Raw genomic sequence first — 15,122 nt, forward strand, 5'->3', positions numbered from 1 at the left:
CGTGAAGTTGGGTCAACCGTATTCCCCAGTAGTGCGATACTGGAGGAGATTTCTGTCGTGCGAGATAGAGGTTGGAAGATGTTACTCTAAGGAGTTCGGCATCATGACGTTGGAGCAATAATGTTCCCCAGTAGTGCGATATTGGTGGAAAATTTTCCGTCGGACGGAGATGGAAATAAAATCAAAGAACGTTACGCGATCAGCGCGAAAATCGAAGAATGGAGAAAAGGGAATGTCGCGGCATTTTCTGGAGAATGGGGTTCAAATGGAGATTGGAGTTGAAGATTATATCCGGGATGAGGTCCTCAGGATTGTCTTCTGATCATGTGTCACCTTAGACTTTGGCTGAGGCCAACAGAGGTCGTTAGGGGTATCTTCTGAGGAAGAAACGCACATGTTACCTTCATGTTGTGTAGGTGTATCTTCTGATATGTTGCCATCAGAGTGGTGTTGTGGTGTTATTTCCGGCGTTGCCAGCGGAATTATCACGAGAAATGGAGAGCGGGGTTCAAATGGAGAGAAGGAAGTGCTGGGCATTTTCTGGAGAGCGGGGTTCAAATGGAGAAAGGGAGACACGGGGTGTTTTCTGGAGAACGGGGTTCACAACGGCGATCACGAGTTATCGTCAGGCGACTGAGGTTCAATTGGAGAGCGGGGTTCATTGTTTGGCAAACAAGACTACTATGAAGGTGTCGGGGTTCAATTGCGGTGATTCGGGATCATCTGCACGAAAGAAAATATTTGTTCGGGGTCCAAGAACAGCAAAAAAAAAAAAACCATCAATCAGAAAGTTTCGGGGTTCAAGAAAAGCAAAAAATATATAATAATCCCCAGCTGAGCGCAAATTGTTCGTCTGTTCTTGGTATTCAATCACTCTTCACCCTGATCATCTGAAAGCCGAGGCTGTTCATATCGACAGGTTCATAGTGGATTGAATAGGGGCAGCTGTAACACCTCAAAATTTGCCCTCCTCTCTTGGGACTAGCTTAACATTTTGCATTTCATGTTTTAGGGCATTAGTCATTTCATATTGCATATCATGTGAAAAACAAGCAAGTCATCCTCCTAAGTCTTTCTCAGAAGATAGAGAGGTTGAGAGATTCAAGTCTGAGGGTCTTGCTGAATTGATCAATCATCTGAGGGTTGTCCTTCAATTAGTGTTTTATTGGTTCCTTCCAAAGGTTGAGCATTATCTTGTTTGCAAGGATATATCACCATCATCTTGATTCTATCATCTTCAAGAGGTTCATGGTGCCTGATCATGTTCCTTAGGATTAGGGTTTTGACCTCTGGTCAACCCTAATCAATGGCATTCTCCCAATCAGGGATTCTCAAGGAGATGGGGTTTATTTATTGGATGGAGATTATATGGTCATTATATTGAGCTTGTACAAGCTAGGGTTTCATTTTGGAGCCATTTCATCAAGTGGTTGAGGCTCAAAATCATCTGTGCATGTTCAAGTCATCTGTCAACCATAAAAGTCAATTGTGCAAGAACTGAGGGCTAGGAGGGGGAGAAATGAGTTTCAACATCCCATTCATGTCCCAAAGAGGCTTATTTGTCATTACAAATGCATATCTTGAAGAATTTGAGGTCAGATCAAAAGTTGCCAAAAATGGAAAGTGACCTGTAATTGAAAGTTTCCAAAAATGGAAAGGTTTTGGTTCAAATTCAACTTGATCTTGCATCATCAAAGAAGCTTCAAATGAATTTTTTGTCCAACATGAAAGTTGAAGATCTCTCTCTCCCATTTCCAAAAAGTCCAAGATCATGAATTTATGATGAATGGTTGAGGAGATATGGTCAAATCATTGCCAAGTGTACATGGAACTTCAAATGGCCATAACTTTTGATTCATAACTCCAAATTTGGTGGTTCTTTTTGCATTTTGCTTCTCATGACATGTAGTTTCTAAAACATCCATCACATTGCATGAAATTTGAACATATGATCATTTGTGCATTCAATTCAATTTTGGAGGGAAACTTGAAAATTTAAAATTGATGCATCATGGGAACAAATGACCATTGTTAATATGTGCATGGAGTGTTTTTAAGTGCATTTGATCATTGGTTTGGTATTGTTCACGTTTGGAATTGCCATGCACCACAAAATTTCAATTTTTGTCACCACACCTTATCTTGCTTAACTTCAACTAAACCTTGATTAATTTTAATTAAAATAGGATTAGCACATGGTATATATACTAAATCATAACAGAATTTCAAGAGGTTAATCACAATTCACCATTTCTAGATCTAGTTTTCATCTCCCTCCAAAATTTTCTTCAAATCAAATTTCAAAATTCTTCAACATAACACATTGTTTTTGTTGAAGATTCATGATCAGTGAGTGTGATTGAGTGTGAATCCATCATTTGTTTGAAGATTTCGTGCCAGATTCATGCATGCTTGAAGCTTGAAGGTGTTTATGGCAATTTCAAATTAAGCTGGATCTACACGTTTCTAAGCCTCAAATTCTTCATCAATCATCACTACAAGTATTCAGAAGGAGATTTGGATCATCTGGAGCTTTGGATCGTGCAAAATCAGAACCTGCTCTTCAAGAGGTGAGTTTTTCGACCTTCATAATTCTCAAATCCATGTGTATATTCATGTAGATCTCATGTTGTTGATGATTCTGAGCTAAATTTCACATGATTTGGTTAAAAATTGAGTGAGATATGGTTGATTGAAGTTTTGAATGTTAAAATGATTTTGATTTGTTTTGCATGATTGATGATGAATTAGCATGAAATGTTTGTTGATCTATAATCTACCTGACATGAGGATTTGAATGATGTAAAAAAATTTGAATTCTGAAAAATTCTGGAAAATCTGGAAAATCGTATGAAGTTCATCACTGTTCTTCATCGTCTTCATGAAGAAGATGAAGATCTTCATCTAGCGACGCCCTAGCGTCCGCGTCTGTCCGACGCTAACGTGAACTAGGGCTTTCGCTGCCAAAACGGAAGCGTTTCAGGGCCAGGCGCTCATTTCAAATTGCTACCAGGTTCGATTCCTGGTAGCAGCGCTTTTTTGAATAAATTCTCATTTCCACTTTTCCCTCCTAATTGCCCATGCCATGCTTCATTTGATTTCAAATTTTTCTCCAACTTCAAAAATCCATAACAATTTGAAAAATGCTCCAATTGATCCTATTCTTTTTGCAAATTGATCCTTCAATTGTCCTCTATTTTATGATGATAAATTCTAAACTTGTGTATGGCTGGATTTTGAATGGTGCTAGAATATGTGATCATGTGTACATTTGTGACCTTGCTCCATTCATCTTATCATGAAATGCTTGATTTTAATCCAATGGACATGAAATTTTGCATGATTGTTCTTAACATGTTAATGGATGTTTTGGTTTTGGTTTGACATTTTTTCCATTTGCCATTTCTGTTTTATGCACATGTTTGCATGGTGTGACAATTTGTGTCACACATTTGGTTGATCAACTTGTGCAATTTAATTTCCATGCCAAATGATCTTTGATGCTTCTGATTTTTTGTATGTTGATCATGTTGGATGTGTTGAATGCTCATGATTTTTTCCAGAATTATTTGAATCATTTCTGTTTTGATTTGGAATTTTCATTCATGATGATCATATGTGAGCTTTAAAATTGTCTTTGACTTCCTTTGCACATGAAATGCCTTTGCTTGATGATTTTGATATGATCCTTTTTAGGACATGTTAATATGTGTTTGAAGTTGCATTGTGTTGAATTTCAGCTCCTGTTTTGAATTTTTTCTTCACCTTTGACCCTAGGCTTTGACCCAGTGGTATGTACTTACATGTGAGCTTTGAATTTCAGGACCAAGCATCCAAATGCCATGGTTGATGATGCTTCATCATTTGAATGTTGATATTTGCTTTTGATTGCTAACATTTGCTGTTTTGTAGGTTGATGATAATTCATTTGAGTTTGCCTTATGGCTTATATGTTGTACATTGGGATTGTCTGTTTGTTATTGATTGTTGTCTGTTTGTCTGAGTATTGTACTGATTTGTTTAGTTGTTTACACAGGTACCTAAATTGCTTTAAGTTCATTTGAACTTTGCTTTGCTTTTGCTTGTGGTTGGCATACCACTTAGGTATAATCCCCAATCTTCATGTAGTCTGGAAGACATGTCATGTTATGTTGGCAGGCACCTGTCTGAAGCCCTCCTTAAGAGGCAATGTTTGTGGTTGTTTAATTTTGTGCCAAGCAGGTTAAGTCCTCTTAAGAGGCAATTGACAGATAAAAGGGATGTGTAATCCATCCCCTGCTATTCTGTTGTGTCATTCATCTTGCTCACACCATGTGTTGATGCACTTTGAATAAAAAAACCAAAAATCTTGTAGTGTCAGTCATGTGGAGAAGAGTTCCTTCATTCTGAACTCCCACACTTTCTATTGATTAAAGCTCTCCCAGGCCAGGGATAAGAGCTATGAGGCACACCCCTCATTCCCATTTCATCTGCTTCACCCTAACTCTCAATGTTAGGGTTAAGAGCTCAAAACACCCATTTCCAGTTGGTTTGTTTGTCAAGGTCGATATGACCCCTTGACTAAAGCCTAACCTTGCTTGAGCCCCCTTGGTTGTGTATAGTGTGTGCTATTTTCTTTTGATATTTATCTGCTTAGCTTCTCATCTCCTTTCTGTAGGAGTTGTATGATCAACTTTTGAGGAAGTTGACGTACGTAGAGATAGACTTGAGTTGACTCACTGCCTGTGTGAGTCAAACTCTTGTTAGAGACTTCAACAAAGGGATCGTATGCTTGACAACTTCTAGGCTCGAGTCGTAGTCTCCCTAGTAGTCTGTTATCTCCCTAGTCTCTGGTTAGGATAGAAGTTTTTTCCCTGTTCAGGGGAACTACGTTGCCCTGATCCTCATACCAGATGAGGTACGTAGGCAGGAGATCGTGCGAGATCTCTCCGAGCGCCCTTTTCTTTTTTTTCAACCCTCTTGTGTGTGTTTGGAGTCTGACATAAGTCCAGCGATTGGCAGTCGGTTTCCTGTGTGTGTTTGCTTGTTTGGAGTCTGACATAAGTCCAGTGATTGGCAGTCGGTTTCCTGTGTGTGTTTGCTTGTTTGGAGTCTGACGTAAGTCCAGCGATTGGCAGTCGGTTTCCTGTTTGCATTTCTTTTGTGGAGTCGGATGTAAGCCCAGCGATTGGCATTCCGTTTCCAGTTTGTGTTTGGGTGTTTGCTCTGACGTCTCAGCGTCTTTGTGTGCGTTTTGTTTCGGCGTGCGTTAGCCGAACTACGGTAGCTCTGATTCTCATTCCAGATGAGATACGTAGGCATAGGATGCGATATCCTAGCGAGCCCGTTCCCCTCTCTTTCCATCTGTGTTTTATTCCAGTGTGTGTGCATTCTTTGAGCGGTTTTAGCAACCTTATTCTATCTTTCTGAGCGTGGATCCCGTCGAGTACGACGGACGTGAGGGGTGTTAATACCTTCCCCTTGCGTAACCGACTCCCGATCCTTGTAATCTCCAGTCGTAAGACCATTCCCTTTCCAGGTTTACTTCGAGTGTTTCCTTTCCCTCCTTTGGGATAAATAACGCACAGTGGCGGCTCTGTTTGTTTTGCTTTTTCCGCCGGTTGTTTTTCGCGGATGCGACACATAGAAGTTGGTGTTTTTTTCTGTACGAAAAAACCATTTAATCTTAACTAGGGACAAGGTAGTCGTTAGTTAATTAAGATGTGCATTCAAATTCCAAAAAGAACATACCATAAAGGAATTAATCACATCTTATGCATCATTCGATGTCTAAGAGGTGGAAAATCCAAAATTTTATAAGGGTTGTCTCCCAAGAATCAATATCACAGTAATCACAATCTTTAAAAAGCAAAAAAAAAAGCCCGCTAAGTCGAAACTTGAAAACAAGTGACTTGGGAAAAAGTTAGGGCATCCTGGTGGATTGCAAACTCAAAAAAATAAGTCCAGATGAAAATTAGGGATAACAAAAGAATAAAAAAAATTCAACAAAAAGAAAACCAAGAGAAAAATGTTGTGACTACTGTCATACGGTGAACTGACTTTAATGTGTTTTTAATCGCAATGTCGCGGTTAGCAAGAGTCGCCACCGACTTTTCTTTTATCCAATAAGGAAAGGTGGAAAAGAACAGGAAAGACCTTAATTTAGATTCTTAGGTTCGGGAGGTACATTATACAAAGGGAAGGTGTTAGCACCCTTTGTATCCATGGTTATCCATGGGCTCTTAATTGCTCAATCATTTATGTTTTTCTAGTTTGAAAAAGTGTTTGAAAAATGTGTAGAAAATGTTTTGAAAAGGAGAATTTAACTTTGTAATGATTCTCGTATGAATGTATACAAAGTGGTTATCTCGTTTAGTTTTGAAAATTGTTTAGAAAAATATAACTCGGCAATGATCCTAGTACGGATGTATGCCAAGTGGTGATTTTCTAAAAAAGATGTTTGGAGATGTGTGAGGTATGAAGAGTATTTTAGGTTATGAATAAGCAATTAAGAGTTATACCTATCCAAGGTCTTTACGGGCGTTTCCTATCCTTATGAGGGTAAAACTGTCCTTACTATTGAGAAGTAAGTAGTTTTATCCTTTGGATGTAAAAGGGTCATCGTAGGGTCATCGATTGGTCATTGAAGGCAACAGTTGTGAGGATACCTTAGCATTCGAAGGGACTATCATCATTTAATCGTAGGCTATACCGAAGGGTCATCGAGGGACAAAGGCAACATTCGAGGGACTATGATTATTTAACTGAAGGGTCTTTGCTAAGTGTACCCCCATATTCGCGGGACATGACCGTAATACCGAAATCGTGGGGTAAGAAAGAGAGGTCCAAGATCACTTATTTAAAGGCAATGTGTTGTAATTACTTGGATAGCCGTAATCAATTAGGTAATTAGGTCCATATTAAAATCAATACATTAAGATCAATTAAGCCATTAGGGTGGATCTTCGCCATGAAATGAATACATTAAAATCAATTGAGTAATTCAGGGTGAATCTCCATAAGGATCTCCCACACATAAAGTGGGATACCTAGCCGGCCGTTTCCTCGGGAATATGTAAACCTTTGCACAATTCAACACACGGGTTAGAGCATCAAAGTAAAGTACAATTGAAAATTTCACTACAACACCACAGTCATAATCTCAGGCCAAATGATGTAGAATTATAATAAGTCTTGGTTAGATAGACATAATGCATAATAGAAAAGAAACAAAGCAGCCACTGTCCCGTTCGCCTCTGCTTCGCCTGGCGAAGGCTCAGCGAATGCTCGCTACAGGCTCGCTTAGCGATGTGCTAGCGAGCGGCCACGGGTTTGGAGTTTTACAGCAGCATGACCTCCGAAAACCTGAACTTGTATGGCACTTGATTACAGGAATAGCATGGACAAACATTCATGATATTCAAGCATATTTAAATTCGCATGTGAAATCAAATTACATATTCGAAACTTCAATCATGATGCTTTATGTATATAGAGATTACCGATTAAAAGCATAAAACAATAGTGATGCGCAAACCTGCTTGCAACTAAGCTGCTATGTTGAAGAGACTGATCGCTTTTGGTATCGGATGGAGTTGGGCGGCAGTAGCTTCGGAGCGGAGGAGCGGCCTTCAGGGTTTCTTCACTCGGAACTCTCTAAAGTAGCCTCCAGGGTTTCTGTGCCAGGGTTTCTGTCCGTCTTCCCTCCGTCTTTCGTCCTCCCTTTTTCTGACTGGAGTTGTGGTATTTATAATGCCTTTTTTTCATGACCTAATGGGCTCAGAGTGCAGCCCAGAATTTTCTGTTATCTGTCAGCTTCGCTAGGCGAGCGTGTAGCGAACGTTCGCTAGGCGAGCGTGCAGCGAACGTTCGCTAGGCGAAGGATTTGCTCGCCTAGCGAGCAGGCCAGTTTGGGCCATTTTCTGGATTGGGCCACTCGTGAGCTGGGCTTTTGTTCCTTTAAGGTCAGTGCCTTGCAGAATAAGTTGGAGTGCTTCGAGAAATGTTTTGCAAGATTAATGGGCAAATTTTGGGGTATGACAGCTGCCCCTGTTCAATATTCTTGAACCGAGAGAGTTAGAATGGTGTGTACGCCATTCGTGGTCTGGAGGTGGAAGATTATTGAACACTAGAATGCCCCAAAAATTTGCTCTTGTTAATCAAAGGTTAGTCTTGATGAAGATGGGCTTAAAGATACCATCCAGGAAGTTTGATGATGAGAGCTTCAGATTGTGTCGTACGTTAGGCGATATCTGAAGACATGGGTGTCATATCGGGTCGTACGTTAGACCGTATAGTGAGTCCTCTATTATGCTGTCGATTTTGCTGGGGAGTCGGAGTGTGTTATATACCGCTGGGGATAAGGGATCAGAATGGATCATACGCTAGATCATATCTGAATACCAGAGTGAGTTGTTCATTAGGCGGATGACTTTGCTGGGGATGAAAGATCAGAATGGATCGTACGCTAGATCGTCTCTGAGTTGCAGAATAAGCCGTCCGTTAGGCTGTACTTGAGGATGAGAGGTCAGAATGGATCGTACGCTAGATCGCATCTGAGTAGCAGAAAGAACCGTCCGTTAGGCTGAATCTGATGATGAAAGGGGTAGTCGTACGCTAGACTACGCTTCAGAAATGTACCGTACACTAGGTAGCATCTGAGGAGATGAAGGTCTAACTGGGTCGTACATTAGACCGTATCTGAGCAGAACGAGTCGTCCGTTAGGCTGGATCTGATGACGAAAAGGGGTAGTCGTATGCTAGACTACACTTCAGAAATGTACCGTACACTAGGTAGCATCTGAGGAGATGAAGGTCTAACTGGGTCGTACATTAGACCGTCTCTGAGCAGAACGAGCCGTCCGTTAGGCTGGATCTGATAGTATTTGTGTATGTTGTATTTGCGATAAATGTCTGGGATGGGCTCATAGATGCCATCGTTAGGAGGATGTCAGAATGAATGTTGACATGGAGTATATCTGAAAGATGTAGTTGAATCCTGAATGTAATTGATAAAGATGTCTGTCTGAATGGATCTTTGTTTTGATTGTATCAAGAGGATAATTAACCTGAAAAATAAAGTTAGCTTCATGCCATGTCATGATGCATGAGATGCAAATGCTGTATGCATGCGTGTGCTGTGAAGTGATGTAATGAGTGAATTATGCGTCTGAAATAAATGCGAACACTGTATGGGTGTATATGCTATGAAATGATGTAATGAATGCCCTATGCGTCTGAAATGTTCTTCCAGGGGACTTGTAGCACCTCAAATTTGCACCCATCATTGTACATACATTCTCATATTAGGTCATAGCATAACATGGTCCACTGCATAGCATTGCATTGTCCCATTTGCCTCAAGTGCAAGCCAATCAAGAAATTAGGTCAAACTGGTCAGGAGATCAGTCAGTCAAGCAAGCAAGCACATTTCTCAAGGAGCCAAGGCCCTAGGGTTGGTCCAACATGTTCACATGACTTGGGGATCCATTTGAAGTGTTTTGGTCAAGGATTGGATGTTCATAAGTCATCAGTCAATGCACAATCAGTCAGAAACCCTAAAAGTCAACTGTTGGTTAACTGTCCATTTAATCAGTGATTTGATGATGGAAATTGGTTTGAGAGGTCTCATTCATGTCCATATAGGCCTCATATATCATGATAAACACCATCATGGAAGAATTTGAAGCCAGATCAGAAATTTCCAAAAATGGAAACTGGACCTGTAATTGATACCTGCCCAAAATGGAAAGTCTTGATCCTCAAACTTACATCATGATACAAGCTTCAAATGAATTTTTGCCCAACATGAAAGTTGAAGATCTTGTTCTCCCATTTCCAAAAAGTCCAAGAACACTCAATTCCCATGTATGGTTGGCAAGTTATGATCGAATCATTTTCAGAAATTCTTGAACTTCAAAAGGCCATATCTCTCAAACCATTTGGCCAATTTGGGTGGGGTTTTTTCCTACAAGTCACATTTGATCCCCTCTTTCCAAATATGTCATCCTCATGCACCAAAACATCACCATGCAAAATGGAATTTTTGAACTTGCCTTAATTAATTTCAAGTGAGTTGAATTTTGACTTTTCAAAATAATCATTTCTAACCAATTCTACCAATCAAACATGTTCTGAAAATGCATTTAAAACTTGTTGGAGGCCCATTCTTGTGCAGTACATACACACATCACCTACTTGCTTGAAAATTGGCCAAAAGTACAACTTTCAACTACTCCATCCCACATTTTCATGGCCTTTGATTCAGTACCACAAGCAACATCAAACAGCAGATCTTAACATCATTTTCTGTCAATTAAAAACCCTAGTAGCAGCCACACCAACTCAGAAATCACTCATTCTCTCAAACTTCATTTTTGCATTTTCCAAAAATCTGTCAAAAACTCTCAAAGAACTGAGCCTGGCCATTGTTGTTCCACCATCCAAGCATCATTGTGGACACATTTCAATCATCATTCTCCATCTGTAACAGCATTTACACAACTGTTTTCTTCAAGCATCAACAATGGCAGAACTCGTGTGCAGCCATTCCAAGCTATTGCAAGCCAAAGCATCTTCACCATTCATCATTAGGAGGGTTTTAGAGCATCTGTTTCAAACTTAAACATCCAAACAACCAACAAATCACGACTGCCCCAATCTTGGTGAGTTTTTGATCTTCACTATTCTTAAAACTATGCCATGCCTTAGATAGAGTGTGCCATGCTGATCACCATGAAACTTAAATCGTGAAAAACCATGCCATAATGAGAGAGAACGAGGGTTTTAAAGTTTGTTGTTCATGATTAAATTTGTTCGATTAATGCTTAATATGTTGTTGTTGGATGATATGATTGTTGTTTATTGATGCCTGCTGATAGATGTACACGATGCAACGCCTAAAATTCATTTCTGTAAACTTTGCATTTTTCTGGAAATCACGACTGAGGGTGGTGATGAACAGCGTGTTGTTTTTGGTTGCTGCGTTTTTCCTGCGGATTTTCCTGCAGCCTTCATGAGCTGGCTGCGGATTTTCCTGCGGATTTCTGAATTAGGGCTTTGTATGAACCGCGCCCTTTTCCATTTGAAACGGACCAATAGAAACATTTCGTTTCCCTGGCCAAAACGCTGCGTTTTGGATAAGTGACCTGGGAATTACAAGTTTGCCATTCCCGGTTTTTATTTCATTTAAATCTTTTAATTGTTTCAATTTTTATTTCACTTGGCATGGCTCACTTGCAAAAATCATAACTTGTTCATTTTAAATCCAATTCTCATGGGAATTTTTTCATCATCTTCATCATGATCTCTACTTTTTTATCATATTTTTTCCAGAATTTTGTGATCATTGGTTTTTGTTTGGCATATTAGTTTGTGACTTGTGACCAATTTTTGTACACTTTGCCAAAACATTTGTGAAATGGTGATACTTTATCCAATGGCTCCCAAATTTTTTGTGCTTAAACTAGACACACTCATGGTGATTTTGGTATAGAGTTTGTGAATTTATCATTGCTGGTTTGTGAGTTATGATTTTTTGAATTAGGGTGTGACAATTTGTGTCACACCATTGATGTCTAACTTCATGATTTTCATTACCATGCTTCTTGAACTCAAATTGGTTTGAATTTTTGCATGAACCTACTATTGAATGTCTAGTTTACATGTGAATTTTCTTGGATTTATTTGTGGCAGTTCCTATTTGTTTGAGATTTTTCTTCCCTGTTTAGTCAAATGTTGACTTTTTGTGACACATGTTCCCATTTCATTTGTGAAATTCTCATACTTTATTAGATGGACATGAAATTTTACATGAGATAACTATACATCCTCATCTTTGCCATGGTTTTAGTCCCATTCATTTCTCATATTCTATCACTGATTTATGAATTTTTCAAGTTGATGCATGTTTGGTTGACTTCTTTGAGCATGTTCAAAATTGCTTTGACTTTCTGATTTTCATTGACTGCCTTCCACTTGTCCAAATGAGATGAAATTTGACATGCTTACCATGCTGTGGGTTGTGATTGGTCATGATTTATTTGGTGATTTTTGGAAATGTTTGAGATTGCTTTTGAGTTAAGTCTTGCTGTTGACTTCTATGAGCTTCTGTTTGCTATACCTTGACCTAAATTGTTCATGAAATGATGATGATGATTGATATGAATGTGAACCCAATTGGTTGTGTTTCTTAATTGTTTGAACATGATTTTGGATGCTTTCCCTTTGCTGTTTTGACTTTCTCATTCTCTTTTGGTCCTAGGCTTGTCCTAATGGTCCTGTTACTCACCTTTGAGTTCATGTTTTCAGGTTGACCAACAAATGACCAATGAGACCAATTCTTTTTGATTGAGCTTGCTTGAATATCATTGATTAACTTGTTTGTTTTGTAGGTAGCTTGGCTCACATGCCTTAATCCTTATGCCTTGCTCATCCATTTGCCTCCAATTGACTGTTGATGTCTGTTTCTTTTGCTTTGTTTTGAAGTTGCATACTAACATCTGCTTGACTATTTCAGGTGCTTTTAGTTGCTCAGTTCCTTGTGAACTTTTGCTTTGCTTTGCTTGTATAAGCAATTTGCATTGAGGTATACTTCTAATCTTCATGTAGTCTGGAAGACCTGGCCTGTTACTTGGCCAGGCAACTGTCTGAAGTCCTCCTTAAGAGGCAATGTTTGTGACTGTTTAATTTTGTCCTTGCATAGAGTCAAAGACCTCCTAAGTGAAGAGGCAATTGGCAGACACAAGGGATATGCAATCTATCCCCTGCTATTCTGTGTGTCATCTGCTTTGCTCACACCACTGTGTTGATGCATTGCAGATACAAACCCAAGATCTTGTACAATTGTACAGTTGAGTCAGTTTTAAATGTGTAGAAGGGTTCCCACTTTCTGAACCCACATATTCTTGTCTTAAGCTCTCCCAGGCCAGGGATAAGAGCTGTGAAGTCTTATCTTCACTCACCTTTCATCTGCTTCACCTTAGCCCCTCAATGGCAAGGTTAAGAGCACATTTACCCCGTTCCAGAGGTTTGTTTGTTGAGGTTGATATGACCCCTCGACTAAAACCTAACCCTTGTTTGAGCCACTTGCTTGTGTATAGTGTGTGCTATCTGTGCTTGTATGATTGTTTGATTTGCTCCCTGTGCAAGTTAGGTTTAGTTTAGACTTGCTTCCTGTGCAAGTTAGGTTTTGCTTGGCTTGCTCCCTGTGCAAGTTAAGTGTGTGTGTGGCTTGCTTCCTGTGCAAGTCATGACTAGGATAGGCTGGCTCCCTGTGCCAGTTAGCTAGAAACCTTAACTTAGGGATGATTTGCATGATAACATCTAGGCTCGAGTCGTAGTCTCCCTAGTTGTGTCTCCCTCTGTTATCTGGTTAGGCTAGTCCTTTATCCCTGCGTAGGGGAACTACGTCGCCCTGATCCTCATACCAGATGAGGTACGTAGGCAGGAGATGAGCTGATCTCTCCGGGCGCCTGTGTCTTTGTTTTGTCTTGTTGTGTGCTTGGAAGCTGATGTAAGTCCATCGAGTGGCATTTGGGTTCCAGTGTGCGTGTGTTTCGGTTCGGATGCTGATGTAAGTCCAGTGATTGGCCTTCAGGCTCCACGTTTGCCTTCTTGTGTGTGTTTCGGTTCGGATGCTGATGTAAGTCCAGTGATTGGCATTCGGGCTCCATGTTTGCCTTTGCCTGTGTTTGTTTGTGTGCATGTCAGCCGAGCTACGAATGCTCTGATTCTCCTTCGTCCAAAGGAGATACGTATGCATAGGATGTGATATCCTAGCGAGCATGTGTTGTTTCCCCAGTCCGAACTACTTTGACTCTGATGTCTATGCCTGATAGACTAAGTAGGCCCAGGATGCGACATCCTGCCGAGTCCGTCTTGTTTGTTTCCTTGTGTCTCTTTCAGCCAGTGTGTGTGTGTTTGAGCAGTGTTTAGCAACCATTTTCCTTTCTATTGTGCGTGGATCCCGTCGAGTACGACGGATGCGTAGGGGTGCTAATACCTTCCCTTCGCATTACCGACTCCCGAACCCATCCTCTTTGGTCGCGAGACCATGTTCTTTCCTAGGTTTACTTCGAGCGTTTCCTTTCCCTCTTTTGGGATAAATAACGCACGGTGGCGGCTCTGTTGTTCTTGTTTTCCCGCCGGTTTTTCGCGTGATGCGACAGGACTCTACTGGGAAAATAAATCTCATTCTTCTGGTTGGAGATACTTGTATTAATGACCCTTTCTTAGCTGGGGAGTACTTGATTGCGGTCTGACGATGGAAACACTCAACAGAGCCCGACTGGGGATGGAAGAGATAACCAGTCTGTCTGGCGATGCCAACCTCTTCTGGGAAATAGCTGGTTCTTGTTAGGGAATAGAATTAGCGACGGATTCATTGGAAAGCATGGTTAGACCTTCTCCTCGATCCTGAAGTCTTGTAGTAATCGCTATTTCTATTTTATGCATGCATTTTTTGTAAACATTGATCATATTCAAATGCATAAATCAATTCAAATTAAATCAATGGACGTTTATGCAAACAAAACAGAAAAGTAAAAAAAAATCATCTTTTTGGAAATAAAATTGTATTGATTTTGGAAGAGGGCCTATAAACAGGCAATTCGTGTACAGGGAGACAGAAATCCTAGTAAGAGGAAATCGTCAAGCAAACAAAGAAAAAGCTATGCAGAAAAAGTCCTATTGATTTTAATTCCACTACTATCATTATGTCTTCAAGCATCTCATCACCTATTGTCGGATAGAAGTGATTGGCTTGTTCAGTCCCTTGAACTTGGTTGAAGCTGACAGAGAACGGGACATAGTCATACGCTTTAATCCCTAATTTTTGCCTGGACCGCCTTTTCAGGTTTTCAGCCCACCAGGATACCCTTTTTTGCCCAAGCCGCCTTTTCAGGTTTTCGACTTGCCGGGTGTACGTCTTTATATGTTTATCCCTAATTTTTGCCCGAACCCTTTTGGTTCGCCGGGATGCCCTTACTTTTGCCTAGGTACGTCGACCTAGCGGGTCTCTTTTACGCGTAGTATTTTTTTAACTATGTCCGCGTTCACAGGATGCGGGAAGTCTTCGCCATCCATTGTAGCAAGTATCATGGCTTCACCAGAGAATACTTTCTTAACTACAAATGGCCCTTCGT

The sequence above is a fragment of the Lathyrus oleraceus genome, chromosome 5 (genome assembly GCF_024323335.1).
Source record: "Lathyrus oleraceus cultivar Zhongwan6 chromosome 5, CAAS_Psat_ZW6_1.0, whole genome shotgun sequence".
NCBI classification, from domain to species: domain Eukaryota; kingdom Viridiplantae; phylum Streptophyta; class Magnoliopsida; order Fabales; family Fabaceae; genus Lathyrus; species Lathyrus oleraceus.